Source organism: Balaenoptera musculus, chromosome 3, assembly GCF_009873245.2.
Source record: "Balaenoptera musculus isolate JJ_BM4_2016_0621 chromosome 3, mBalMus1.pri.v3, whole genome shotgun sequence".
Lineage (NCBI taxonomy): Eukaryota > Metazoa > Chordata > Mammalia > Artiodactyla > Balaenopteridae > Balaenoptera > Balaenoptera musculus.
In genome coordinates, this window is record NC_045787.1 from 81,442,879 (window position 1) to 81,470,766 (window position 27,888).

The following is a 27,888-nucleotide window of genomic DNA, read 5'->3' on the forward strand; positions in this document are numbered from 1 at the left end:
AACAATCACTACATTATTCTTATTCTAGATCTCCTCAACTATATACCGATTTATACTTTAAGAAAAAGAACTTCTATTAGCATTATAGTGAAAATTTAAACTAACAAAGAAACTAAAACCTTGGACTGTGAGTTAGAAGATTGTGCTTCTAACTCTGGCACTGACACAAATGAGAAATAGGATTTTTGGCAAGTTGTGTGACCTCTCTAGACCTGAATTTCCACATTTATAACATCAGAAGGTTAGCATAAAAATATTTTTAAGGGTCTTTCCAGCATTATTTTCTATGACTATGTTTTCTTCGCACTAGCAAAATTAAAAGAAAAAATACTCTAAACTAAACGTATACTCTAAATAGTATCAGGAGAACAAGCCAGAGGAGATGGACCAGGGACAATTGGGGGAGCATCACATGAAGTGATACCTCTTTCTGGCTATTGTATGGGTTTTAAGGCTATGCTCACACACTCCTTTCCCTAATGTTTTTCCAGACTGATCTTAAAAATAATCAGGCCAACCACTAACTACCTTAAGATAGTTGGTGAAAGGCTCCACTTTTGGAGAACATGTTCAAGTGGGAGAATAATCCTTCTCTTGTTTATATACCTTTAATTTTAATTCCAAATACACATGGAACTCTACCAGGAGAGGTGGTGAGGAAGTCATGATTTCAGATCTTGTGTAGTTAACAATTTGGTAGGGAAATGGTTGAAGTCAAAACCATATGAAAACCAAATGAACTGTGAATCAAAGTTATTATATCCTAATCACAACTGATAACAGTTTTATAGGTAGCTATTCTAGATCTTGAGACTTCTGAGGTGACCTTCCCTCTCCTTCCCACAGTCAAGCCAGTACATATCTCTAAGGTCATTTACAGCTCCTTCATTAAATTTTTTTTTGTACATTCCAAGTGGTGTGTCCCTTAGGATACTGAGCTTGGTTTTACACATCTTGAAAATACTGACAAAAATACTGGCGATTACTTGTTAATCACCATGGTTTTAACATTGTTGACTCAGTTTTTACCGCTCTGTTTCAGTTATCATTTTTAAGAGAGTCCTTTTTTATTTATTTTGTTTTTAGACCATAAAACTAAAGCCTTTTTTTCCCCTACCATCTGTACTCACTTGACAGCTCGATGCAAATCACACAGTGTAGTTTCGATGGTTCACTGCTTTCTATCTACTTTTGGTTGTATCTCATGAATTCCCTTGATGTTCTTCTAAGAAGGAAGCTAAATTTTTATTACTGTCTTGTTTTCTTTTACTCAAAAAGTAGATAGAGGTCATATCCTAGGACGCTTTTCAAAAACAAACATAGAAAGTATATGGACTAATAAAATGGGCTTGTATAGCATTTTACCATATAAATTGATGCCTCACAAAAATCAAGTTGTATTAAAAGTAGCTTAAAAAAACTAATTTTTTTTACGCCTTATACTCTTAAAAACTTCTCAGTAGAGTTAAGAATATATGTTTATGTTAGGACTTCCCTGGTGGTCCAGTGGTTAAGACTCTGCGCTCCCAATGCAGGGGGCCCAGGTTCGATCCCTGGTCAGGGAACTAGATCCCACATGCATGCCACAACTAAGAGCCCATGTTCCACAACTAAGACCCAGTGCAGCCAAATAAGTAAATAAGAATATATGTGTGTCTATAAGTTAAGTTTAGAAACAATTACTTTGTTACGGCCCAAACAACTGTAGAAAAGCTTGAACAATTCAATCAACAGAACATTCCATTTAAATAAAATTATTTTGCAGGCTTCCCTGGTGGTGCAGTGGTTAAGAATCCGCCTGCCAATGCAGGGGACACGGGTTCAAGCTCTGGTCCGGAAAGCTCCCACATGCCACAGAGCAACTAAGCCAGTGTGCCACAACTACTGAGCCTGCGCCCTACAGCCCACGAGCCACAACTACTGAAGCCCGCGCACCTAGAGCCCGCGCTCCGCAACAAGAGAAGCCCCTGCAATGAGAAGCCCACGCACCACAACAAAGAGTAGCCCCCGCTTGCCGCAACTAGAGAAAGCTCGTGCACAGCAACAAAGACCCAACACAGCCAAAAATAAATAAAATAAAAAAATTTTAAAAATTATTTTGCAATATCTTCCTTAATTAGCAATTGATTTGTGTGTTGGCATCAACTACACTGGAGTGGTTAATTCTCATATATTATTTTTTCACAAATGTTTCCAACACAAAATCTTATAATTTTAATGCACAATAGTTTGTTTAAGGCAATGCCTAGATTTTCAAACATTTTTCCCTACTATAACTGAACACAATGATCCTTCTCAATACCTACGTATGATAGGTACCTACAAATTTTAAGTGCACAAGGAGAAGATTTTTAGTTATTTTATATGGTCCTATAACAATCCAATTTTTGGACTCTTATCATCAAACCAAAGGTTTCCTTGTGTTTATTGCAGTTATATTAGTCAGAGTTCTCTAGAGAAAAAGAACCAATAGGATAAATATGTATATATATATGTGATATATAGTATATAAAGAGGAGACTTATTATAGGAACTGGCTCATGCTAATAAGTCGCACAAACTGCTGTCTGCAGGCTGGAGAACCAAAAAGCCAGTGATGTAATTCAGTCTAAGTCTGAAGACCTGTGAATCAGGGGGCTGAAGGTGGAAGACCTGGTCTGTGTGTGAAAGCCTGAGAACTAGGAGCCCCAGTATCCAAGGTCAGGAGAAGATGGGTCTCAGCTCATGCAGAGAGCACAAATTAGCCCTTCCTCTGCCTTTTTGTTCTCTTTGAGCTCTTAATGGATTGAATGATGCCCTTCCACATTGAGGAGGGCCATCTGCTTTCCTCAGTTCACCAATTCAGATGCTCATCTCTTCCAGAAACACTCTCCTAGACACACTCAGAAATAAAGTCTTACCAGCTATCTGGGCATTTCTAGAAAAATCACACTGCCTTTTGTAGAAATTTCATATAACAAATAATACAGTGTATAGTCGTTTTTATCTGGCTCCTTTCATGTCACATGGTTTGAGATTTGTCCATGTTGCTGCATGTCTCAGGTGTTTTTTTTCCCCTGAGTATATTCCATTTTATGGATATACCATATTTTGTTTATCCATTAAAGAGTTGATGAACATTTGGATGATTTCCAGTTATTGGCTATTATGAGTAATGGGATAATGAATATTTACATAGAATTTTGTGAACATGTGTTTTCATTTCTTTTGGGTAATAAAATATGGGTCACGTAGAAACTGTATGTTTAACTTTTTAAGAAAGAACCAAACTATTCTAAAATGACTCTTACATTTCTACCTGCAATGTATGAATGTTCCAGTTTCTCTACATCCTTGCCAACATTTGCTATTAGTCTTTTAAAATTTTTATCCATTTTAGCAGTACCTCTTTTGGTCTTAATTTGTATTTCCCTAATGGTGTCTCATTGTAGTTTTTTTTTTTTTAAATAAATTTTATGTATTTATTTATTTATTTTTGGCTGCATTGGGTCTTTGTTGCTGCGCACAGGCTTTCTCTAGTTGTGGCGAGCGGGGGCTACTCTTCATTGAGGTGCGCGGGCTTCTCATTGCAGTGGCTTCTCTTGTTGCGGAGCACGGGCTCTAGTTGCATGGGCTCAGTAATTTTGGCTCCCGGACTCTGGAGCGCAGGCTCAGTAGTTGTGGCGCACGGGCTTAGTTGCTCCGCGGCATGTGGGATCTCCCTGGACCAGGGCTTGAACCCGTATCCCCTGCATTGGCAGACGGACTCTCAACCACTGCGCCACCAGGGAAGCCCTCATTGTAGTTTTAAGATGTATTTCCCTAAGGACTAATGATGCTGAGCCATTTGTATATCATCTTTATTAAATCACCTGTTCAAATATTTTGCAATTTTGTTCTGATGAGGTTTATCAATTTTATTATTGAGTCATAGAGTGCTATATATATTATGGATAAAAGCCCTTTATCAGATATATGCTTTGAAAACATTTTCACCATTTTCTTAATGATGTGTTTGAAGAGCAAACATTTTGAATTTGATGAAGTCCTTATATTTTTCATTTATTGATTATGCTTTTAACATCATATTTAAGAACTTTGTCCAACTGAAGGTCACTTAAAGTTTCTCCTATGTTTTCTTTTATATGTTTTTAACTCTTACCTTTAGGTCTATAAACCATTTCAAGTTTATTTTAGTAAGGTATGAGCTGAGGGAGAAGGTTAATTATTTTTATATGGATAGCCAGTGTTTCCAGGACCATTTTTGAAAATACCATTATTTCCTTTATTCAATCACCTTGTCTTTGCCAAAATAAATTGGTGCATAGGTGAGGTTTTATTTCTGGATTCTTTATACCACTCAATTGATGGGAATGTTTACCCTTATGCAAATAATATGTCCTCTTGATTACTATAGTTTCATAATAATATTTGAAAATAGGTGAAAGTCCACTAACTGTTTGTTTCATTTATGATATTATTTGGCTACACCAGAAACTTTGTATTTCCATACACATTTTATGACCAACTTATGTGTTTCTACAAATACGCCTGTTGGGATTTGGTGGAGATTTAGTTTTCTGATACATGAACAAGGTATATCTGTCCATTTATTAAGGTGGTCTTTAATTTTTCTCAGCATTGTTCTGCACATTTCGATGTACACACTGCACTTTTTTGTTGAACTTATTCCTAAGTATCTTATTCTTTTTGGTACTATTGTGAATGAAATTATATTCTTAATTTTATTTTCAGATTGTTTGTTGCTAATATATAGATATACAATTCACTATTGTATATTGATCTTGAATCTTAAGAAGCTGGGAAAATAATTTCTAATACATAGTGATTTTAAGTTTCCTTAGGATTTTGTACATAAAAAATAATGTTGCTGTGAGTAAAAACAGTTTGACTTCCCCCTTTCGAACCTGCATGCCTTTAATATCTTTTTATTACCTTACTTCAATGTCTAGGGCCTCCAGTACACTGTTGACTAAATGTGATGTGAGTGGAGTTGGTGTCCTATTCCTGATCTTAGAAAGAAATGTTCAGTTTTTCAGCACTAAGTATGATGGAAGCTGTAAGTTTTTTGGTGGTACTCTTCATCAGGATAAAGTGTTTATTATGAATGGTGTTTAATGCGGTCAAATGCTTTATCTCTATCTATTAAGTTGACCATAAGAATTTTACCTGGTATTATATATAAATTATTATTTTTATTTTTCAGATACTAACCCAATCTTGCAATCCTGAGCTAAATATCACTTGCTCTTGACCGATTCTCATTTTTATATGTTGCCAAATTTGGTGTGCTAATATTTCTTAAGGACTTTTATGTTTAGGTTCTTGAGGGATATTGGTTTGAAGTTTTGTTTTTTTGAGATTTTTTTTTTTCTTCTGACTTTGGTGTCAGGGTAAGATTAGAGTTTTAGAATTGCGAAATATATCCTTGTCCTTTATTTTTGGAAAAAGTTTTTATACAATTGGTAGTATTTCTTCTAAAAAACAAATTTGTTAAAAGTGTAGATCTCAAGTTGTGTGCTCTTACCACATGCACAAAAATGGCACACGAGAAAACTTTTGGAGGTGATGGGATGTCTAGTACCTTCGTTGTGCTGATATTTCATGGGTATTTGCATGTACCCAAGTTCATCAAATGGTAAACATTAAAAATGTTCAGTTTTTGTATATTAATTATATCTCAATAAAGATGTCTTTTAAAAATTAACCACTGAAGTTTTCTAAATTTGAACTTTATGGGAAGATTTGTAATTGTCTTTATTTGTAATTATTGAGTTCAGATTTTATTATTTTCTTTACTCAGTTTTGGTAATTTTGCATCTAACAATTTGTCCATTTTAGATAGTGGTTTCGGATTTTTTTCCATAATATTCTCATATAATTCTTATAAATTCTGAAGATCGGTAGTGATATATCATCTTTTATTCCTGATTTTAGTAATTGTGTTTTCTCTTTTTTTTAATCTGTTCCATTCTAGCTAAGATGCAACAATTTTGATGGTCCTTACCAGTAAGCTGACTTTTGGTTTCATTAATTCTATTTTTTCTTTTTATTTCATTGATCTTTACTCTGATTTTTTTCCTTCCACCTTCTTGCTTTTGGTTTAATTTGTTTATTTTTGTGTTTTATTTTAGTTTCTAAGATTGAAGCTTTGTTTATTAACTTGAGGCCTTTTATTTTTAAAGTTTATTGGATTATAGTTGATTTACAATGTTGTGTTAGTTTCAGGTGTATGGCAAAGTGATTCAGTTATACATATACGTATATTCATTCTTTTTCAGATTCTTTTCTCATATAGGTTATTAGGAATATTGAGTAGAGCTCCTTGTGCTATACAGTAGATCCTTGTTGGTTATCTGTCTTATATATAGTAGTGTGTATATGTTAATCCCAAGCTCCTGATTTATCCCTCCCCCACACTTTCCTCTTTGGTAACCATAAGTTTGTTTTTGATAACTGTAATAAATAAGTTCATTTGTATCATTTTTAAATTTAGATTTTAAAATTAGATTCCACCTATGGGTAATATATGATACTTGTCTTTCTCTGTCTGACTTACTTCACTTAGTATGATAATCTCTAGGTCCATCCATGTTGCTGCAAATGGCATTATTTTGTTCTTTTTTATGGCTGAGTAGTATACCATTGTATATATATACCACATCATCTTTATCCATTCCTCTGTTGATGGACATTTAGGTTGCTTCCATGTCTTGGCTATTGTAAATAGTGCTGCAGTGGACATTGGGGTGCATGTATCTTTTCAAATTAAGGTTTTCTCCAGATAGATGCCCAGGAATGGGATTGCTGGATCATATGGTAGTTTTATTTTTAGTTTTTTAATGAACCTCCATACTGTTCTCCATAGTGGTTGTACCAATTTAAATTCCCACCAACAGTATAGGAGGGTTCCCTTTTCTCTACATCCTCTCCAGCATTTATTGTTTGTAGACTTTTTGATGATGGCCATTCTGATAGGTGTGAGGTGATACCTCATTGTAGTTTTGATTTGCATTTCCCTGATAATTAGTGATGTTGAGCATCTTTTCATGTGCTTTTTGGCCATATGTATGTCTTCTTTGGAGAAATGTCTAGGTCTTCTGCCCATTTTTTGATTGGGTTGTTTTTTTGATATTCAGCTACATGAACTGTTTGTAAATTGGTTAATCCCTTGTCAGTTGCTTCATTTGCAAAATTTTCTCCCATTCTGTGGGTTGTCTTTTCATTTTGTTTATGGTTTCCTTTGCTGTGAGGAGGCTTTTAAGTTTAATTATGTCCCATTTGTTTATTTTTGTTTTTCTTTCCATTACTCTAGGAGGTGGATCCAAAAACATATTGCTACAATTTATGTCAAAGAGTGTTCTACCTACGTTTTCTTCTAAGAGTTTTCTAGTGTCCGGCCTTACATTTAGGTCTTTTATCCATTTTGAATTTATTTTTGTGTATGGTGTTAGAGAATTTTCTAATTTCATTCTTTTACATATAGCTGTCCAGTTTTTCCAGCACCACTTATTGAAGAGACTGCCTTTAATCCATTGTGTATTCTTGCCTCCTTTGTTATAGATTAATGTACCATGGGTGTGTGGGTTCACTTCTGGGCTTTCTATCCTATTACATTGATCTATATTTCTGTTTTTGTGCCAGTACCATAGTATTTTGATGATTGTAGCTTTGTAGTATAGTCTGAAGTCAGGGAGTCTCCAGCTCCGTTTTTCTTTTCAGGATTGCTTTGGCTATTCAGGGTCTTTTGTGTTTCCATACAGATTTTAAATTTTTTTGTTCTAGTTCTGTGAAAAATGCCCTTGGTAATTTCATAGGGATTGCATTGAATCTGTAGATTGCCTTGGGTAGTATAGTCATTTTTACAATATTGATTCTTCTTATCCAGAACATGTTATATTTTTCCATCTGTTTTTGTCGTCTTCAGTTTCTTTCATCGGCATCTTATAGTTTACAGAGTACAGGTCTTTTGTCTCCTTAGGTAGGTTTATTCATAGATATTTTATTCTTTTTGATGTGATGGTAAATGGGATTGTTTCCTTAATTTCTCTTTCTGGTCTTTCATTGTTAGTACATAGGAATGCAAGAGATTTCTGTGCATTAATTTTGTATCCTGCAACTTTACCAGATTCATTGATTAGCTCTAGTAGTTTTCTGGTGGCATCTTTAGGATTCTCTATGTATAGTATCATGTCATCTGCAAACAGTGACAGTTTTATTTCTTCTTTTCCAATTTGTATTCCTTTTATTTCTTTTTCTTCTCTGATTGCGACGGCTAGGACTTCCAAAACTATGCTGAATAATAATGGCAAGAGTGGACATCCTTGTCTTGTTCCTGATCTTAGAGGAAATGCTTTCAGTTTTTCACCATTGAGAATGATGTTTGCTGTGGGTTTGTCATATATGCCCTTTATTATGTTGAGGTAATTTCCCTCTATGCCCACTTTCTGGAGAGTTTTTATCATAAATGGTGTTTAATTTTTTCAAAAGCTTTTTCTGCATCTATTAAGATGATCATATGGTTTTTATTCTTCAGTTTGTTAATGTGGTGTATCACACTGATTGATTTGCAGATATTGAAAAATCCTTGCATCCCTGGGATAAATCCCACTTGATCATGGTGTGTGATTCTTTTAATATATTGTTGGATTTGATTTGCTAGTATTTTGTTGAGGATTTTTACATCTCTGTTCATCAGTGATATTGGTCTATAATTTTCTTTTTTTGTGATATCTTTGTCTGGTTTTGGTATCAGGGTGTTAGTGGCCTTGTAGAATGAGCTTGGGTGTATTCCTTCCTCTGCAATTTTTTGGAAGAGTTTGAGAATGGTAAGTGTTAGCTCTTCTCTAAATGTTTGGTAGAATTTGCCTGTGAGGCCATCTGGTCCTGGACTTTTGTTTGCTGGAAGTTTTTAAATCACAGTTTCAATTTCAGTACTTGTGATTGGTTTGTTCATATTTTCTATTTCTTCCTGGTTCAGTCTTGGAAGGTTGTCCTTTCTAAGAATTTGTCCTTTTCTTCTAGGCTGTCCATTTTATTGGCATATAGTTGCTTATAGCAGTCTCTTATGATCCTTTGTATTTCTGTCCATTTTATTGGCATATAGTTGCTTATAGCAGTCTCTTATGATCCTTTGTATTTCTGTGGTGTCCATTGTAACTTATCCTTTTTCATTTCTAATTTTTTTGGTTTGAGTCCTCTCCCTTTTTTTCCTGATGAGTCTGGCTAAAGGTTTATCAATTTTGTTTATCTTCTCAAAGAAGCAGCTTTTAGTTTCATTGCTCTTTTCTATTGTTTTCTTCATCTCTATCTTTATGATTTATTCTTTTTTAAAAAATTTTCATTGGAGTATAATTGATTTACAATGATTTCTTTCCTTCTACTAACTTTGGGTTTTGTTTGTTCTTCTTTTCCTAGTTGCTTTAGGTGTAAGTTTAGGTTGTTTATTTGAGATTTTTTTTTTTGTTTTTGCAGTAAGATTGTATTGCTATAAACTTCCCTCTTAGAACTGCTTTTGCTGTGTCTCATAGGTTTTGGATCATTGTGTTTTCATTGTGATTTGCCTCCGTCTAGGTATTTTTTATTTCCTCTTTGATTTCTTCAGTGAGTCATTGTTGTTTAGTAACATATTGTTTAGCCTCCATGTGTTTCTGTTTTTTTACAGTGTTTTTCCTGTAATTTATTTCTGATCTCATAGTGTTGTAGTTAGAACAGATGCTTGATATGATTTCTTCCATTTACCGAGGCTTGATCTGTGGCCCAAGATGTGATCTATCCTAGAGAATGTTCTATGTGCACTTGAGAAGAATGTGTATTCTGCTGCTTTTGTATGGAATGCTCGATAAATATCAATTAAATCCACCTGGTCTAATGTGCCATTTAAGGCCTGTGTTTCCTTATTGATCTTCTGTCTGGATGATCTGTCCATTGATGAAAGTGGGGAGTTAAAGTCCCCCACTATTATTGTCTTACTGTTGACTGTCCCTTTTATGGCTGTTAGTATTTGCCTTATATATTAGGATGCTCCTATGTTGGGTGCATATATATTTACAATTGTTATATCTCCTTCTTGATTGATCCCTTGATCATTATGTAATGTCCTTCTTTGTCTCTTGTGACAGTCTTTTTTTTAAAGTCTATTTTGTCTGTTATGAGTATTGCTACTCCAGCTTTCTTTTGATTTCCATTTGGGTGGAATACGTTTTTCCATCCCCTCACTTTCAGTCTGTATGTGTCCCTAGATCTGAAGTGGGTCTCTTGTAGACAGCATATATATGGGTCTTGTTTTTGTATCCATTCAGCCAGTCTACGTCTTTTGGTTGGAGCATTTAATCCATTTATGTTTAAGGTGATTATCAATATGAATGTTCTTACTGCCATTTTGTTAATTGTTTCAGATTTGTTTTTGAAGGTCTTTTTTCTTCCCTTCCTCTTTTGTTCTCTTGTGATTTGATGACTATCTTTAGTGTTATATTTGGATTGCTTTGTGTGTATCTATTGTAGATTTTTGGTTTGTGGTTCCCATGATGTTTTGATATAGCAGTCTGTGTATGTAGAAGATTGTTTTAAGTTGCTGGTCTCTTAATTTACAATGCATTTCCAACATCCTGCATTTGTACTCTCCTCATGATTGCTGGTTTTGATATCATATTTGTGTGTGTGGGATTTCCTCCCTTTATGTTTGTTGAGGCATTTTTTTAAATATAAAATTTTAAGCTATAAATTTCCTTCTAAGCACTGCTTTACCTGCATGCCATGAATTTTGACATGTTGGGTTTTTTTAATTAGTTTACTTCAAAATACATTGTATTTTCCTTATATATTTCTCCTTTGATCCATCGGTTGTTTAGAGCTGTATAGGTTGCCAAATACTTGAGAATCTCCCTAAGTTCCTTCTGCTACTGATTTCTGCCTTAATTCCATTGTGGTCAGAGAATATACTGATTGTGATCTCAGTCCTTTTAAGTTTATTAAGATATGCTTTAGAGCCAAGCAGATGGTCTATCTTATGCTTGAAAAACAAAGTGTGTTCTTCTGCCTTTGTGTGGAGTATTCTATAAAGGTCAGCTAAGTTGTTTGATAGTGTTGTTCATGTTCACTGTACCCTTCCTGATATTCTGTTTAGTTGTTTCGTCAATTAATAAAAATGGTATATCAAGTCTTTCAACTCTATATTATTTTCAAAGCAGGTTTTTTAAAATTATTTATTTATTTATTTATTTTTGGCTGTGTTGGGTCTTCATTTCTGTGCGAGGGCTTTCTCTAGTTGCAGCAAGTGGGGGCCACTCTTCATCACGGTGCGCGGGCCTCTCACTATTGCAGCCTCTCTTGTTGTGGAGCACAGGCTCCAGACGCGCAGACTCAGTAGTTGTGGCTCACAGGCCTAGTTGCTCCGCGGCATGTGGGATCCTCCCAGACCAGGGCTCAAACCCATGTCCCCTGCATTAGCAGGCAGATTCTCAACCACTGCACCACCAGGGAAGCCCTCTATATTATTTTCTGCTCTTGATTTTGTCAATTTTTGCTTCTTGTATTTGAAGGTGCTACATATTTATTCAAGAGATACTAAAGCACAAAGGCGTGTATACAAATGTTCATGGCAGCTTTATTCACCATAGCAAAAAAAAAAAAAAAAGGAAACAATCCAGATATCTTTCAAACATAATGTAGCCTATCTACACAATAGAATACTATTCAGTAATGTTTTAATATCAAGAAAAACTAAAACAGCTTATTGATATCTGCAACACGGATTGAAATATAAATTAGTATTTTGAGTGAAAAAAAGCCATACTCAAGTCAATCATTCATTGCTTGGGGCCAGAAGCAGTGGGAAAAATAGACTGCAAATCGTCATGGGAAGCTTTGTGGTGGAGGCTGAAAATGGTCTGTATCTTGATTGTAGTAGTGGTTTCACAGGTGTGTATATCTGACAAAATTTATCATATTGTAAATTTTAATTGGTGTACTTTATTGTATATTATATATATTTGTGTATACACACTTATCAATATAGCTGATAACATAAATAATTCAATGTGTATCATTATCCTTAGTCATGTGGGCTGCTTCCTTTGGAAAACCTGCTTATATAAATTTGAGATAGATGAATACCTTCCAGTGGCAATAAAGAAGGCAATATAAAGACAATAGAGATGTTGTAAGTTTGTAGAATGGAAACTTAAATTATGCCTCTCTTACGCACAAATGAACCCAGATTTAACAATCCTAAGTAGTTTTGGCTAAAATTAGTTACACACAATATCCCTCATAAGTATTTCGTACTCTGTTTCATAAACTATCATTACAAGCATTATGATATTTATTTATTAATAATATATAAATAAATAAGCAAACAATCCTCCACCTAGTCATAGTACTAAATGACCAAAATAGCAGAGATTATGGTTGAGTTAATCTTTGCTTTATTTATTTATTTATTTATTTATTTATTTATTTATTTATTTATTTTTAAAGATTTTTTTGATGTGGACCATTTTTAAAGTCTTTTATTGAATTTGTTACAATATTGCTTCTGTGTTTTTTATGTTTTGGTTTTTTGGCCGTGAGGCATGTGGGATCTTAGCTCCCTGACCAGGGATCAAACCCACACCCCCTGCACTGGAGGGCAAAGTCTTAACCACTGGACCGCCAGGGAAGTCCCAATCTTTGCTTTATTTTGTATGACTTTGCAAAGCAAGTAGTCTCTAAATTATTCAGAAGAGACGATCAATGTGTCATTTTTTAAAGACGGCTAATTATTTGTTTTTCAGCCATCATTACTTGAGCTCTTCATCTGCTGTTTCAGGCCCTAGGATATACACAAAGCAAGTTTGATATGGTCTTTGCCCTCACTGAAGTTAAAATCCAGTAGGAGCAAGCAATGAATTATTAACTGTATGAAGTGCTATAAATAAATATAAAATGATACAGGACAGTATTAAGTGTGAGGTTGATGGCGGCTCCTTAAAATTAAGTAGATGTGTACTTTAAAGTGGGAATCATTCTGAGGAGATGATATTTGTACATTGACCTTAAGTATGAAAGGACGTCACTGTGTGAATATCTCCAGGAAGAGCATTCAAGACACAGGTCATAGATATCAAATGCCAAGTGCTGGAGACCAGAATGAGCTCCATATGTTCCATGTAAAGAAGGGAGGCCAATTGAGCCTAAAGTTGGTGGATCATGTTGGAATTGGGTGAAAGGAGACAATTCATTAATTTAAGCAATTAACCAAACAGTATTTTTTCCCAGCTAAAATTCCTCAAATTCTAGTTCTCTTAAAATGTTTTTAAACTTTAAAGTTAGCATGTGACACTATGGGATAGACTTTGTTGGTATGAAAAAAATTAAGGTCAAAATAAAATTTGAGAACTTTATGTAAAAAAATTTTCGTGAAGTGGCACTTTTAAAAAAAAAATCTCTGTTATTGTAAAAAAAAATCTCTAACTGTAAAACTAACAAGTATTTTAAAGTAAATATTCAGTATTTGCCTGGCTGTTTAGATATACATCTTTAAAAATTGGAAATGCCCACTTCACCAACTGAACATGAAATTTAAAGAATTCAGTTGCAGTATGTTAAGCTGAAGCATGGACCACACATTGACAGTTCATATCTTGGGTTATGTGCAGTTTAGGAAAAGAGCAAGAGAAGTTTAACCACTAAAATGTAAGCAGACTGTCTTTACTTCAAGCAGCAATTGCTCTTTTGAGTTAACTTAAATCATTCAGTAATTTTCCATAATTTGAGGAAATGCATGTCTAATAAAAGATGTGTGTGTAAATATGAAGTTAAATTTTATATTCATTGTTCAGTTGACTTTGAACTGCTCATATGTTCACCTGCTCAGAAATTTCTAGTTGGCTGATGTGAAATTTTTTAACCTTTGCAATTTGTTAAATAAAAATTTCATTACATGGCCCCAAGTAGCAGATTTAATTAATGTTTTTAAAATATTCATTGCCTTAGACACATTTATCATTTAAGTTTCAGCTGCCTCATTGTCAGCTTCTAAGCATTTAGAGTTATAATACTGAAGCAGGAGTCTATATAATGTTTGATTAGTGACCCTCAACCAGCAGCTTTCTCCTTTCTTCCATTCAGTTTTCATATTTCAGACCTCTTGGTTTTCTTACAAAATACAAAATACAAATAAGTCATAATCTAAAATAAATGGATTCTTTATTGCTGTCCCCTATTTGATAGCCAAAAAATAACCTCCTTGAATAAATACATACATGTATACATAGATAGGTAACTAACAAAAAAGAAACAAAGGAAAAAGACTGGTATGATCCATCAGGGAAGCAGTAAATGCCAGCCATGTGGTTAGGTGCAGAATATCCCTTATCTTTGAAAGTAAGATAAATGAAACTTAAAACTAATTAAAGTGGAAAAAAACAGATTCAAAACCAAGTCTTTATGGCCCCAAAGCTGTGGTCTTTCCTTTGCGCCATGTTGCCACTAGGAGACAGTGTTAAAAACAATGAATTAATTGGTCCTCTATTATTAGTCTGCTTTGTTTTTATGCATTAATGGATATTAAAAATTATAATAGTACTTTTCATTAGGTCAGTAACTTGGCACTGGTCCTGAGCAGAGTATGTACCTACTGGGTCCCAAAAAGTGGCTGCTTTCAGGTCCCTTTCCTTGGCCACAAGTCACCAAATGACTGTCTCCGTTTTATTCAAGTCCAGCTGTATTGAAAAAGAGTAAAAAATATATTAATAGGAACACATATTTTAACATGTCTTTTTCAACGCTTTGCCCCTTTCTCATCATCTAAAGAGAGTTCTGCCTTTTTTCACTCAATGTTTTCTCACTTTAGTGAGAAAGGGTCCTATCACCAATAAATTTTTGATGTACAGTTTGGAAAAGTAGAGGAATAGACACAACAAAAATAGTCTAGCATATTCTAGATAGAAAGGTTGTGAGAGCAAAAGAAGTGCTAGGAATTCTGGGTACAGAGGCAGGTGAGAGAGGATGAAGGGGGTAAGATTAACATAAGAGATGGCCACGAGGACGATGTTGAAGGGATGCTTTTCTGGAGTTTGGATAGTGAAAATCTTTGGGGTTTGGGAAGTAGATAAACAATTTCTGAGTCAGTGAAAGGAGATTTTGGTAAATTTTATGCATTACATAGTTGGTCTTCTGGATTATGGGGTGCTTGCATAAAACTATGACAGGCCACAGGCTTGGCCATTTGCTGTAAGGCAATGCTTTATCCATATGTGAATATAGACTGGAAAACTGCTGCTGAGAGAGCCTAGCACAGTCAGGCTCTGTTGTAGAATCTCTTGGAGTTACAAGGAAAAGTTGTGACTGATCTTTACTGTGGATGGCCTTAGGTATAAAAGATTGAGACAAGTTATGCCAGAGTGCTAAGATTTGTGTATCCTAAATTAGGGTTACAGGTGCTCAGATATTTGAAGTTATTCAAGAAGAGTGATACCAGCAGAAGCAGTATCCAATAATGACTTTCTCATTTTGAGCACAATATGGGGTACTTTGTTAAAATACCCTTCTGTCTAGGAGAGCTGCTTATTTCATTCACTATTTTATATAAAGAACTTATTAAATGATCTATACCCTAACAAGAAGAAGGGAGTCTCTTTCTATCTTTTAAAAGACTATTCCGAAAACAACACCCTTTAGTTTTTTAAAGATATTATAAATGAGTTGACCTATTTCAAAATCAGTGTAGGGCTTTGGATCATGTTTCCTTGAAATAAACACCACTGCAATGATAGACCCAGTGTGTTAGGTTCATAAAGTTTACAAATAGATAAAGAACTGGGGAAATGAGCAGGTAGACTAATGAGAAATGGAGAGCAGGGTTATGTTAAGGTAGCAATGGGGTCAGGAGGGAGAATACTGATGAAGCTGAACCAACAAACTCTTACCTCTTATAGAGGAAAAAGACAATAGAACTTAAACTGGTCAGAGAAAAAAGGACAGTGGACTATACCTGTTTATTGGAACATTTTCATAATTTTTTCAACAGACATGTATAGAGCAGATAAAAGCATACTAGAGCATCATATCTGAAGTCAAAGTCATTACTTCTGGGATCTTATTTCAGAGCTAAGCCCTTTATACACTATAGCTGGGAGGGCACCGCCACTGCCTCAGGAATCACACAAGCAGTTAGATGTGCAGATTAGACCAGAGACATATGTTTGTTTTGTCTTAGCCTGTTAGGCTCACTCACTCACTGGTATCTAAGTCATTGGCAAATGTTTTCTTGGAGTCAGTGGTGACATGAAGATAAAGATTGTGAACAACTCAATAAAATGGATAGAGTGATATAAGCCTAATTTTAAGACTTGCTTGAGAAATACCTAATAAAAATGTTATAAAACACTCAAAGCTTTATGTAAATAGTAATTAATATTTTTATACAGAGATATAAAATGCAGTTAATAAAAGAGTATGCATTAACATGGCATGAGTATTCTGGCACATTGACTGTCCTGTACTCTGTAAGTTAATTGCTACAGACTACTTCAGAAATAAAATACTAAACTGAAAATGATGTCATTTTAATTTTAGTTCTGCTTTGAAGACAAACATGCTGAAAAAAAGCAGTGTGCCAAAAAGGTGGTTAATTACTAGAGTTCTGTTCTAGAGACACATTCAAAGTACAATTACTCTATATGTAAGATGGATAGTTACTTGAGTTTCTCAATTCTGAAAGGTGATCAGATATGCCAGGCAAATGGTTACTAAGTAGGCATAATTTCATGAGTTTTTCCAAGTACTTTGTTTATTTGGGAAATGAAGTTAATGATCATGAAAGTAGATATCTAACCACCTTGGCTGAACTGACAAAGTTCTACTGTACCATTTTTATAGACACAAAGGCAATTTTACAAATCTATCCTAAGTGTAAAGATATTATTTAGGGTCAAGGTAAATTTATAAAATAATAATTATAATAACGTATTTGTTATATATCTAGTATAACCATATACTAGATGTATAGTTCTCGAATTTAATTATTTGCCAATATCTGGTTCTAGGAAAGTTTTCTTCTTAAAAGCAATATTTGAAAAAAATGATTGAAGTTCAGTTATTTGACCTGAGCGATAGATTATACTTATGATGTATCAGTAGTCACATGGGGCATTTGTCATTTGCTTTAAGCATAATAGAACAATTTCAAAAATTCTAGAATATCTTCTTCATGACATGCAACACAGAGGATAAGTGATACTTTATGAAAACTTAGCTATTATTTTCTCTCATTCTTTTTTTTTTTGACGGCGCCATGCGGCTTGTGGGATCTTAGTTCCCCGACCAGGGATTCAACCCAGGCCCTCAGCAGTGAGAGCGTGGAGTCCTAACCACTGGACCACCAGGGAATTCCCTATTCTTTTTATTTTAAATAAAAATTAGTTGTAAAATGAGCTCAACTAACACCTCGCTATACCTAAAATGTTCATCCACCAGAGTTTTTCCATTTCTTCTGGGTATCAAATAAGCCAGCTTTCCTATGACAATGAAGGATGAATGCCTGCATGGGTATTCTCTCTCTCCCTTTACTAAAGGTTACAAAGTTCTAGGACAGTCCAGTATTTCTAAATATTGTATTAAAATATCTGGAGAAATATGTCGACTTGAGATTCATGATGTTCTTCATGCCTAGTGTAGTTAGTGTAATTTTGAAGTCAGACTGGTGCTTTCTGATCTGGCCAATTCTTACCTGTTAACTTGTGGCCTTCAACCATGTACTAGATATAATAAACTGTAATTTTTGAAACATGCCTACATCCAGACCTTAACTACTCTAGAGAACTAATCCTGACCTCCCCAGCTTCCTACTCCTGGGATGTACTTCACTTCTCTGCAGGCTGGCTCCCCGTAAACCTTGAAGCTATTCTCTTAGCATCTAAGCAAGTTTGACAGGTGCCTATTTTGTAGACATTACTCATATTCCCTCAAATTTCAGATGTAATTAAAGGTGTAATCGCTCCCTCTTTTGCACTCCCATTGCTTCATCTACCTACATTTTACATAGAATTTCTAACATTTTACTGCACAATTTAGTCCCATGCCTGCTTACAGATTCTTGATTACAAACCTCTCAGTTGCAGGTAATATATTTAACTTTGTGATTCCATGACAAGTGATTAGCACAAGTAAACAGTGCGTAGCACACATTTAGCACTCAACAAAACCTTACTGAATACATTGATGAATAACTTAACTTTTGAGGGCCACCTAAAGCAGGGTTGTGCTGGTGATACATAAAGCCCTATTAGGGTTTCTCCAGGTCACAGCAGATCCCTAAACCTTCTTCTCTTCCCAGTTTAACAAGAACTACAAAAATAATCATTGATCCTTTACAAAATAGGCCTAAATCACTTTAAGATAATTTTTATGTAAGTTCAACAATAAAATTATGGATAGTATTGTTATACTTGTAACTCTAATATAAAACGAAAATATATTTATCATAAGTACAAAAAAAATGGAGTAAAGTCCTTAATGTGTGTTTCTGGATTTGTTTTCCTATCTCCCTCTCTGGAGACACACCATACTCAAGTGAGCCTATAGTTGGATCTTAGACGACAAATCTCAGGCTTGAAATTCTCAAAAATATGGGAAGGCAAGTGGGAATTCCACTGTCTCCTATCAGGCAAAGGCTAAGCAGCTAGCAGCAATAAGATATACTAGCTTTTCTTAGAAACAGGTAGGAAAATCAGTGGATCACAAGGTGAGCTGAGTCAAAATTGCAGGTTTACTCGATCAAAGAAGATGGATAGGTGCCGACATCCAATTTATAGTCTCGAAGGGCTGTATCTCCTGACGTTTCCTGCTGGAGTAAAGTAAAAACCTCCATCATATTGGGAAGGGAATGCCTAACCACTACTCCTCTAGATGGCCCTTAGACCAGTGCCGTGCCCTTGGGGAGACAGTCGAGTGACCAACTCATTAGCTACTAGCTCAGAGAAAGCTAAAGAAAACAAAATAATGACAAAAGGATAATAACATTGTTCTGCTGCCTCTGACGTATAAAACTGCAGTGTTTAAGAAAGAAAAAGATTGGTTTTTTTAGGATCAGAATACTTTAATAAGATATCAGTGTCAAAATATATTTCCTTAAACAGTTAAGCTCCCGTATAGTAATAATGTTGTCAGTAGGAATTTGACAATGTAATAATATTCATGAAATCATTACCTTGATAGATAAGGTTATTATGACACTTGGAATATTTTTCAGAGTGTTTTAGTAAATCTGTAAGGGTAAAGTGTCTTTAATGCTGAGGCCGACCACATAGGCAATCAAACACCAGTGCTTACATGTCTGTAACCCTTCAAGTTCTGCTGCCCTGCGTGGGGCTGAGTTGTGGTGCTGAAGCATGATTTGGGGCAACAAGGTGATTAGGTAATTTTTCTTGTATAACTTAGATATCTTTTGAAATTTAAATTTTTGTTCTATATTCAAAAAAACCCCACTAATCGAAAAGATACATGTACCCCAATGTTCATAGCAGCATTATTTATAATAACCAAGATATGGAAGCAACCTAAGTGTCCATCAACAGATAAATGGATAAAGAAGATGTGGATAAAGATATATATATATGATAATATTATTCAGCCACAAAAAAGAATGAAATTTTGCCATTTGCAACAACATGGATGGACTGGGAGGGTATTTATGCTTAGTGAAATAAGTCAGGCATGGAAAGACAAATACAGTTTGATATCACTTACATGTGGAATCTAAAAAATAAACTAGTGAACACAAAAAGAAACAAGTCTTGGGACCTCCCTGTCAGTCCAGTGGTTAAGATTTCGCCTCTAATGGAGGGGGTGCAGGTTCTATCCCTGGTCAGGGAGCTAAGGTCCCACATGCCCCGTGGACAATAAAACCAAAACATAAAACAGAAGCAATATTATAACAAATTCAATAAAGACTTTAAAAATTGTCTACATCAAAAAAAAAAATCTTAAAAAATAAAGTCTCACAGAGAACAAACTAGTGGTTACCAGGGGGGAAAGGGAAGTGGGGAGGGGCAAATAGGGGCAAGGGGTTAAGAGGTACAAACTACTATGTATAAAATAAATAACCTACAAGGATATATTGTACAACACAGGGAATGTAGGCAATATTTTATAAATTATAAATGGAGTATAACCTTTAAAATTTGTGAATCAATGTTGTACACCTGAAACAGATAACATTGTACATCAAGTATACCTCAATAAAAATTTTTAAAAGTAAAGTTCACCCACCTCCTTGCTCATTTATTTATATGCTGTCTTAAATTTATGCATTTGCTATTAACTAAAATTGACATATTTGTAATATTTTTTTAAAAAGAAGGAAATATTCAAAGAGCATAAAGAAGAAAATAATACCTTTAAGGGGACAAACATAAAACTTACAGGTAAACAATTAATCCCACAAAATAATGGCATGAAATAAGGACCAAAATAAAATTTCATAACCAGTGCTATACACTGAATTGTGTCCTCCCAAAATTTATATTTTGAAGCTTTAACCCTCTGTGTAACTATATATGAAAATCGGGCCTATAAGGAGGTAATTAATATTAAATAAGGTCATAAGGGTGGGGCTCTGATAGGAGAGGATTAGTGTCCTTATAAAAAGAGACATCATGTGGACTTCTTAAAAAGATCCCACATGCTGCAGCTAAGACCCGGCACAGCCAAAAATAAATAAATAATAAATAAAATTTTTTTGTAAATAAAATAAAAAATAAAGACAGCAGAGTTTTCTTTATCTCCCTCTTTTTTTCTTCCTGCCCAAATACCATTTTTTTGAGGTATAGTAGACATAGCATGTTAGTTTTAGAGGTACAGTGTAATGATTTGTATAAGAGCAAATGATTACCACAGTAAGTTTAGTTAACATCCACTCTACTAGTTATTTTTAAATGTACAATATGGTATTATTAACTATAGTCGTTGTGTTGTATACTATATCCCTGTTACTTAGTTTATAACTGGAAGTTTGTACCCTTTGACTCCCCTCATCCATTTCAGCCATCCCCCCCAACTCTTCACCTCTGACAACCACCAATCTGTTCTCTGTATCTGTGAGCTTGGTTTTTAAAATTTGTTTCATTTTTTTTTTAAAGATTCCACATGTGAGTGAGATCATAAGGTATTTATCTTTCTCTGCCTGGCTTATTTCATTTAGCATAATGCCCTCAAGGTCCATACATGTAGCAAGTAGCCAGATTTTATTCTTTTTTATGGCTATATAATATTCCATTGTGTGTATATATGCATGTATATATGTATGAATGTGTGTGTATATATGTATATAATCACATTTTCTTTATCCATTTGTCTGTTGATGGATGTTTAAGTTGTTTCCATGTCATAGCTATTGTAAATAATGCCTTAATGAACATGAGGGTACATACTCCTTTTGAGTTAATGTTCCTGTTTTCTTTGTATAAATACCAAGAAGTGGAATTGCTGGATCATATGGTTCTATTTTTAATTTTTTGTGAAACTTCCACATAATTTTGCATAGTGGCTGCACCAACTTACATCACCATGAACAGTACTCAAGGGTTCTCTTTTCTCTATACCATCAACACTTGTCATCTCTTTTTGATGACAGTCATTCTAACAGGTGTAAATTGATATCTCATTGTGATTTTGAAATGCATTTCCCTACTGATTAGTGATGTTAAGCACCTTTTCATGTACCTGTTGGCCATTTGTATGTCTTTTGAAAAATGTCTATTCAGATCCTCCACCCATTTTTTTAATCAGATTGCTTTTTGGCCATTGAGTTGTATGAGTTTTTTATATAGTTTGAATATTAACCCCTTATCAGTAATATGATTTGCTAATATTTTCTCCCATTCTGTATGTTGATTTGTCATTTTGCTGATGGTTTCCTTTGCTGTGCAGAAGGTTTTTAGCTTGATGTAGTCTCCCATATTTTTTATTTTGTTGCCTTTGCTTTTGGTGTCAAATCCAAAAAAATCATCACTAATACTGATGTCAAGCAGCTTAACACCTATGTTTTAAGGTGTCATGTCTTAAATTCAAGTCTTTAAACCATTTTAACTTTTGTGTATGGTATAAGATAGTGGTCCAATTTTATTCTTTTGCATGTGGCTGCCCAGTTTTGAACACCATTTAATGAAGAGATGGTCTTTTCCCCACTGTATATTCTTGGCTCCTTTCTCCTAAAATAATTGACCCCATATGTGCGGGTTTATTTCTCGGCTATCTATTCTGTTCCGTTGACCTATCTGTCTGTTTTTGTGCTGGTACCATACTGTTTTGATTACTCTCGCTCTGTGATATAGTTTGAAATCAGGGAGCATGATACCTCAAGCTTTGTTCTTTTTTCTCAAGATTGCTTTTTTCTATTTGGGGTCTTTGTGGATCCGTACAAATTTGGGAATTGTTTGTTCTATGTCTTTGAAAAAATGCCACTGGAATTTTGATAGGGATTGCATTGATCTGTAGATTGCTTTGGGTAGTATGTACACAATAACAGTATTAATTCTTCCAATCCATGAGCATGGAATATATATTTATTTGTGTTTTCTTCAATTTCTTTCATCAATGTCTTACAGTTTTCAGGGAACAGTTATTTCACATCCCTGGTAAATTTATTCCTAGGAATTTTATTCTTATTGATGCAATTGTAAATGGGATTGTTTTCTTCATTTCTCTTTCTGACAGTTCATCATTAGCATATAGAAATGCAAGGAGATACTTGTATATTTTATGTATCCTGCAATTTTTGATTAGTTCTAATGGTCTCTTCATGGTGTCTTTAGGGTTTTCTCTATAGCATATACCATGTCATGTGCAAATAGTGATAGTTTTATCTCTTCCTGTTCAATTTGGATGTCTTTTGTTTTACTTATCTAATTACTCTGGCTAGGACTTCCAATACTGTATTGAATAAAATTGGTGAGAGTGGGCATTTTTGTCTTGTCTGTGATCTTAAAGGAAAAGCTTTTAGCTTTTCACCATTAAGTATGGTGTTAGTTGTGGACTCGTCATATATGGTGTTGAGGTACATTCCTTTTATACCCACTTTGTTGAGTATTTCTATCAAATGAATGCTGACTTTTGTCAAACGCCTTTTCGGCATGTATTGAGATAATCATATAATTTTTTATCCTTCATTTTGTTAACGTGGTGCACCACGTTGATTTTTTGCAGATGTTGAATCATCCCTGCATCCCTGGAATAAAGCCCACTTGATCAAATTTTATTATCCTTTAAATGTATTGCTGAATTTGATTTGCTAATATTTTGTTGAGGTTTTCTGCATCTGTGTTCATCATGGATATTGGCTTGTAATTTTCTTGTGTCATCCTTCTCTGGTCTTGGTATCAGGATAATGGTGGTCTTACAAAATGAGCTTGGCACTGTTCCTTCTGTTTTTTTATCTTGGTTTTTTTTTTGTTTTTTTTTTTTGGAAGAGTAGAGATTTCATTCTTCTTTGAATGTTTGGTAAAATTCACCAGTGAAGCCATCTCATCCTAGACTGTTTTTTTGATATTTGTTTTGGAGGTTTTTGATTACTGATTCAGTCTACTTACTAGTAATTGATCTGTGCAGATTACTTCGTGACTTAGTTTTGTTAGGTTGTATATCTGAGGAATTTATCCATTTCTTCTAGGTTACCCAACTTGTTGGTGTATAATTGTTGTGGTCTCTTATGATCCTTTGTATTTCTGTGGTATCAGTTGTAATGTCTCTGATTTCACTTCTGATTTTGAGTCATCTCTCTCCCCCCCCCCCCCCCACTTTTTTTTTGGTGGGTCTAGCCTGAAGTTTAGGGTTTTGTCTTTTTAAGCTCTATTTCATTTATTTCTGCTCTGATTTCTATTAGTTCCTATCTTTTATTAAGTTTAGGCTTCATTTGTTCTTTTTCTAATTCCTTGAGGTGTGAAGTTAGCTTGTTTGAGATTTTTCTTGAGGAAGGCACTTACTGCTAAGAACTTTTCTCTTAGAACTACTTTGCTTCATACCATAGGTTTTGGTATGTTTCAAGATACAAACAATTTTCGTTTGTTTCAAGATATTTTTTGATTTCCCCTTAAATTTCTTTTTTACCCATTGGTTGTTCAGTAACATGTTGTTTAATCTCCACATATTTGTGAATTTCCCAGTCTTCTTCTTATAATTGATTTCTAGTGTCACAACATTGTGGTCAAAAGAGTTGCTTGGTATGATTTCAGTCCTTTTAAATTTTTTAAGGCTTGCTTCATAGCCTAACATATGATTTATTCTGGAGAATGTTCCATGTGTACTTGTGAAGAATGTGTATTCTGGTGCTTTTGGATGGAATGTGCTGTATGTATGTTTAGTCTACCTGGTCTAGTGTGCTGTTAAAGGCTGTGTTTCCTTATTTTTTTGGCTAGATGACTTATCCATTGATGTATGATGTATTAAAGTCCTCTAATATTACTGTATTGCATTGCTATCTATTTCTCCCTTTAGGTTTGTTGTTATTTGCTTAATACATGTAGGGGCTTCTATGTTGGGTACATAAATATTTACAAATGTTATCTTCTGATAGCTGATGTCTACCTCCTCCATGTCCTATTGAATCATACATTTCCATTTGTCTGAATTCCAACTAAAATACTTACTTAATGACTTGCTTATTTTCCATATTATATTCCTAGAAGAGAGGTTAGGTAAACTACATAATGGGTTAGGTAAACTACATAACGTAGATCTATATATGTTTTTAAACCTTCTAATAAAACTAATAAATACTTAGAATATGTCATATACATATACGACTCAAACTGGAGCTAGAAAATGTTTAAAGAAATCCTTTGGAGGGGTAAAAGTTATGTATATAACTAGGTTTTAAAATTGTTGAATAATGTGGCATTTGGAGTGTGCAACTTAATAGGTAATCAAATTTATTTGAGCTGTGTTCTCATTTGAAAATTAAAATGTAAATTTAGACCTTTAATTTGAGTGGACCTGGACATAGAACATGCTTTTGATATATTTAGAGGCATCTATTTAACTCACATTATCCTGATAAACATTTTCCCTAATCACCTATATGCATTAAAAGAACCTGTGAATTAGTAAGTTTAAAAATGTACATTAAGGATTATATAGTCAATAGGTGTTTTTATGCTTTGTGGAACACATGGATTCCTGTACCATGTTCAATTTAGAGAGAGACTCTTTCAGCATTATCACTTCTCATTATTATGAATATAGTGAAAATTTCACAAATTGGAATGCCAAGATCACTCTTCAGCTATTGGACTTATATTTGCTTAACACTATGTGATTTTTAGCATTTCTTCCTTTTGGTAGCTCTGAGCAACACCTTTTAAAGTATAATTTTAATTTCCGTATACTTTAAACTTTTGAAATTTTTTCCCCAGTGTGAATATTATATTATGTAGCCCTGATACTAAAGTACTAATACTCTTGGCCATATCATCAGTATTACTGACATGAGTCCATGTATGTGGGGTTAACTGAAAATTTTTAAATGTAATCCTGTTAATCTAGGGGTATGAAAATGAGATTTGCTCTCAGGAAACAAGGGATTTTTGTACATTGATTCATCTAAAGTTTCCAAAGTCTATCACCAAGGGAAAAAAAAAAAAAGATAAAGCATTAACTGCAAAAATGTTGACGTCTGCATTGAAAATATAATGCTTTATGGTAACAACTAAGTTATTGTAATTTCCTTCACGCCTCAAGGTGTTATAAATCATAATGTCAATGAACTAGAGGTTTCATAATTCTCTCAACATAAATAATAATGAGTTCTGGATGAGTAGGCAAGTGGATATTTGTAAGACTACTTAAGTGATTTGATTTAGAGCAGTCAATGAGCTCATAAAAGCACAGAAGATAACTGAAGGTAAACAGCATGAAACAGATATGATAATTTAACACTGGGTTCTCTAGATGTTTGAAAGATGTGCACAGCCTATAGGTTAAGAATAAACACTGCCTCAGGAAAAGGAAGAGGCATTAGTCAAAGAGTTCATGTAGACACAATGAGTAAGTCCCAGAGATCTGCTTTACAGCATAGTTTCTAGAGTTAACAATACTGTACTGTATACCTAAAATTTTTCTAAGAAGGTAGATCTTATATTAAGTGTTCTTATCATAAATACCAACAAAAATAATAACACAAGACAACTTTTGAAGGTGATGAATATGCTTATAGCATAGATTGTGGTGATGGTTTCATGAATGGATACTTATCTCCAAATTCATAAAGTTGTATACATAAATATGTATAATTTTTTATTTTTTTATTTTTGTTTTATATTGGAGTATAGTTGATTTACAATGTTGTGTTAGTATCAGGTGTACATCAAAGTGATTCAGTTATACATATACATATATCTATTCTTTTCCAAATTCTTTTCCCATTTAGATTATTACAGAATATTGAGTAGAGTTCCCTGTGCTGTACAGTAGGTCCTTATTGGTTATCTATTTTAAGTATAATTTTTAATAAATCAATCATACCTCAATACAGTAATTTTTTATAAGGAATGAATGCTGAGTTGGCAAATATTACAAGTCCATGTCAGCTGGTATATTAGATGGCCTGATGAATTAAAACCCAAATATAATAATAAATTTCCTTACCAGATATATTTTGTTTATGCATGAGAGGAAGGGTAATTTAAATGTTTTTCAAATAAGATAATATTTTTGTATTTTTCATTCCTTATATATAATTTCTATTCACGATAAAGATAGATAGTTATATATTTTTCCATAAAATTTGGGGTTTTTTTCACTTCACATCTTTCTGGGTGAATTAAAGGATTATAATTTATGTCCAAATTTTATAGCTGAATATTTTTTAAGAGCAGAAAAACTGAGTGACCCAATAAATACTACCTACTTTTTAAAAAATGGCCTTGAGAGGAAATCAAGCATAGTTTCATGGTGACTGAACAAGAAAAAAACTGAACTTGGGCTTTTTACTCTTTAGAATGCATTAATATGTTCAATTACTGAGGACACTGAATATCTCATGTTCATTCCTCCTCAAATCCTTAGGGAGAATCTACAAATGTTCACTTAAAAATATGATAAATAGAAGATGGATTGAAGAGTACAGAGAGTTGTATCACAGTCCATTTATACAACCATTTATTTTCCCAGCAAACATATAGTGCTTCATGTTGGGACAGGATAAGTTCAATAAAGGTCCTGCACTCCAGGAATTACTATACAGTCCTTTAACATTTTACAGTGAGTGGCTCTTTATAATTCAACTGATGTCGACCTCAGACATCTTTGAATCCAGGACACTGCATAAGCATTCCTGGCACTTCCATGCCATGTCAGGAGCAAAGGGGGTGTGACACAAATTCATGGTAACAAACCTTGTATTAATAGTCTTTTAACAGATATGACCAGAATTAGTGCCACTTGACTAATGCATAGACAAAATATAATGGAGGCCCATAAGAAAGCAAATCTTAGTAATTTAAAATAAAGCAATGTTTTTATACATGTGAGTGTGACTATATAAAATTAATACTCACATCTCACGTTATAGTGAACCCAGGATTAAGGTTCTTAGCATACCGTGCCATACTGGCATCTGCTGACAGGAAGTTGTAACAACACACAATTCAGTAACCTGTCACACTACGATGAAAGGATAATCCTCCCTTTTTATAAAATTACCCAGAAATAATTTTAAAAACTGGAAGGGTATTAAGAACATGGAAAATACATTCCTTAGGTATGATTAATGGGGGAAAAAAAGGTTTGATTTAAGAAATGAAAGAAGCCAAGAGAAAGAAAAACACAAATCAAGATGAAAGTATTAGTTTTGATTTTTTTCATGGTTTTCTATTGAGAGACAAATTTCTCATCAAAATATTATATATAGAGCAA

General features: G+C 34.1%; 1 non-coding gene and 1 pseudogene across 1 annotated transcript; one reads left to right on the forward strand and one right to left on the reverse strand.

Annotated features, from left to right (window-relative positions):
• The first annotated feature begins 1,492 nt into the window (after window positions 1-1,492).
• Window positions 1,493-1,565, forward strand: TRNAG-CCC. Its single transcript has one exon. It is a non-coding gene; the product is annotated as a tRNA-Gly (tRNA).
• A 17,183-nt stretch (window positions 1,566-18,748) lies between these two features.
• The window catches only part of LOC118892505, a 33,379-nt pseudogene continuing 24,239 nt past the window's right edge, over window positions 18,749-27,888 (reverse strand).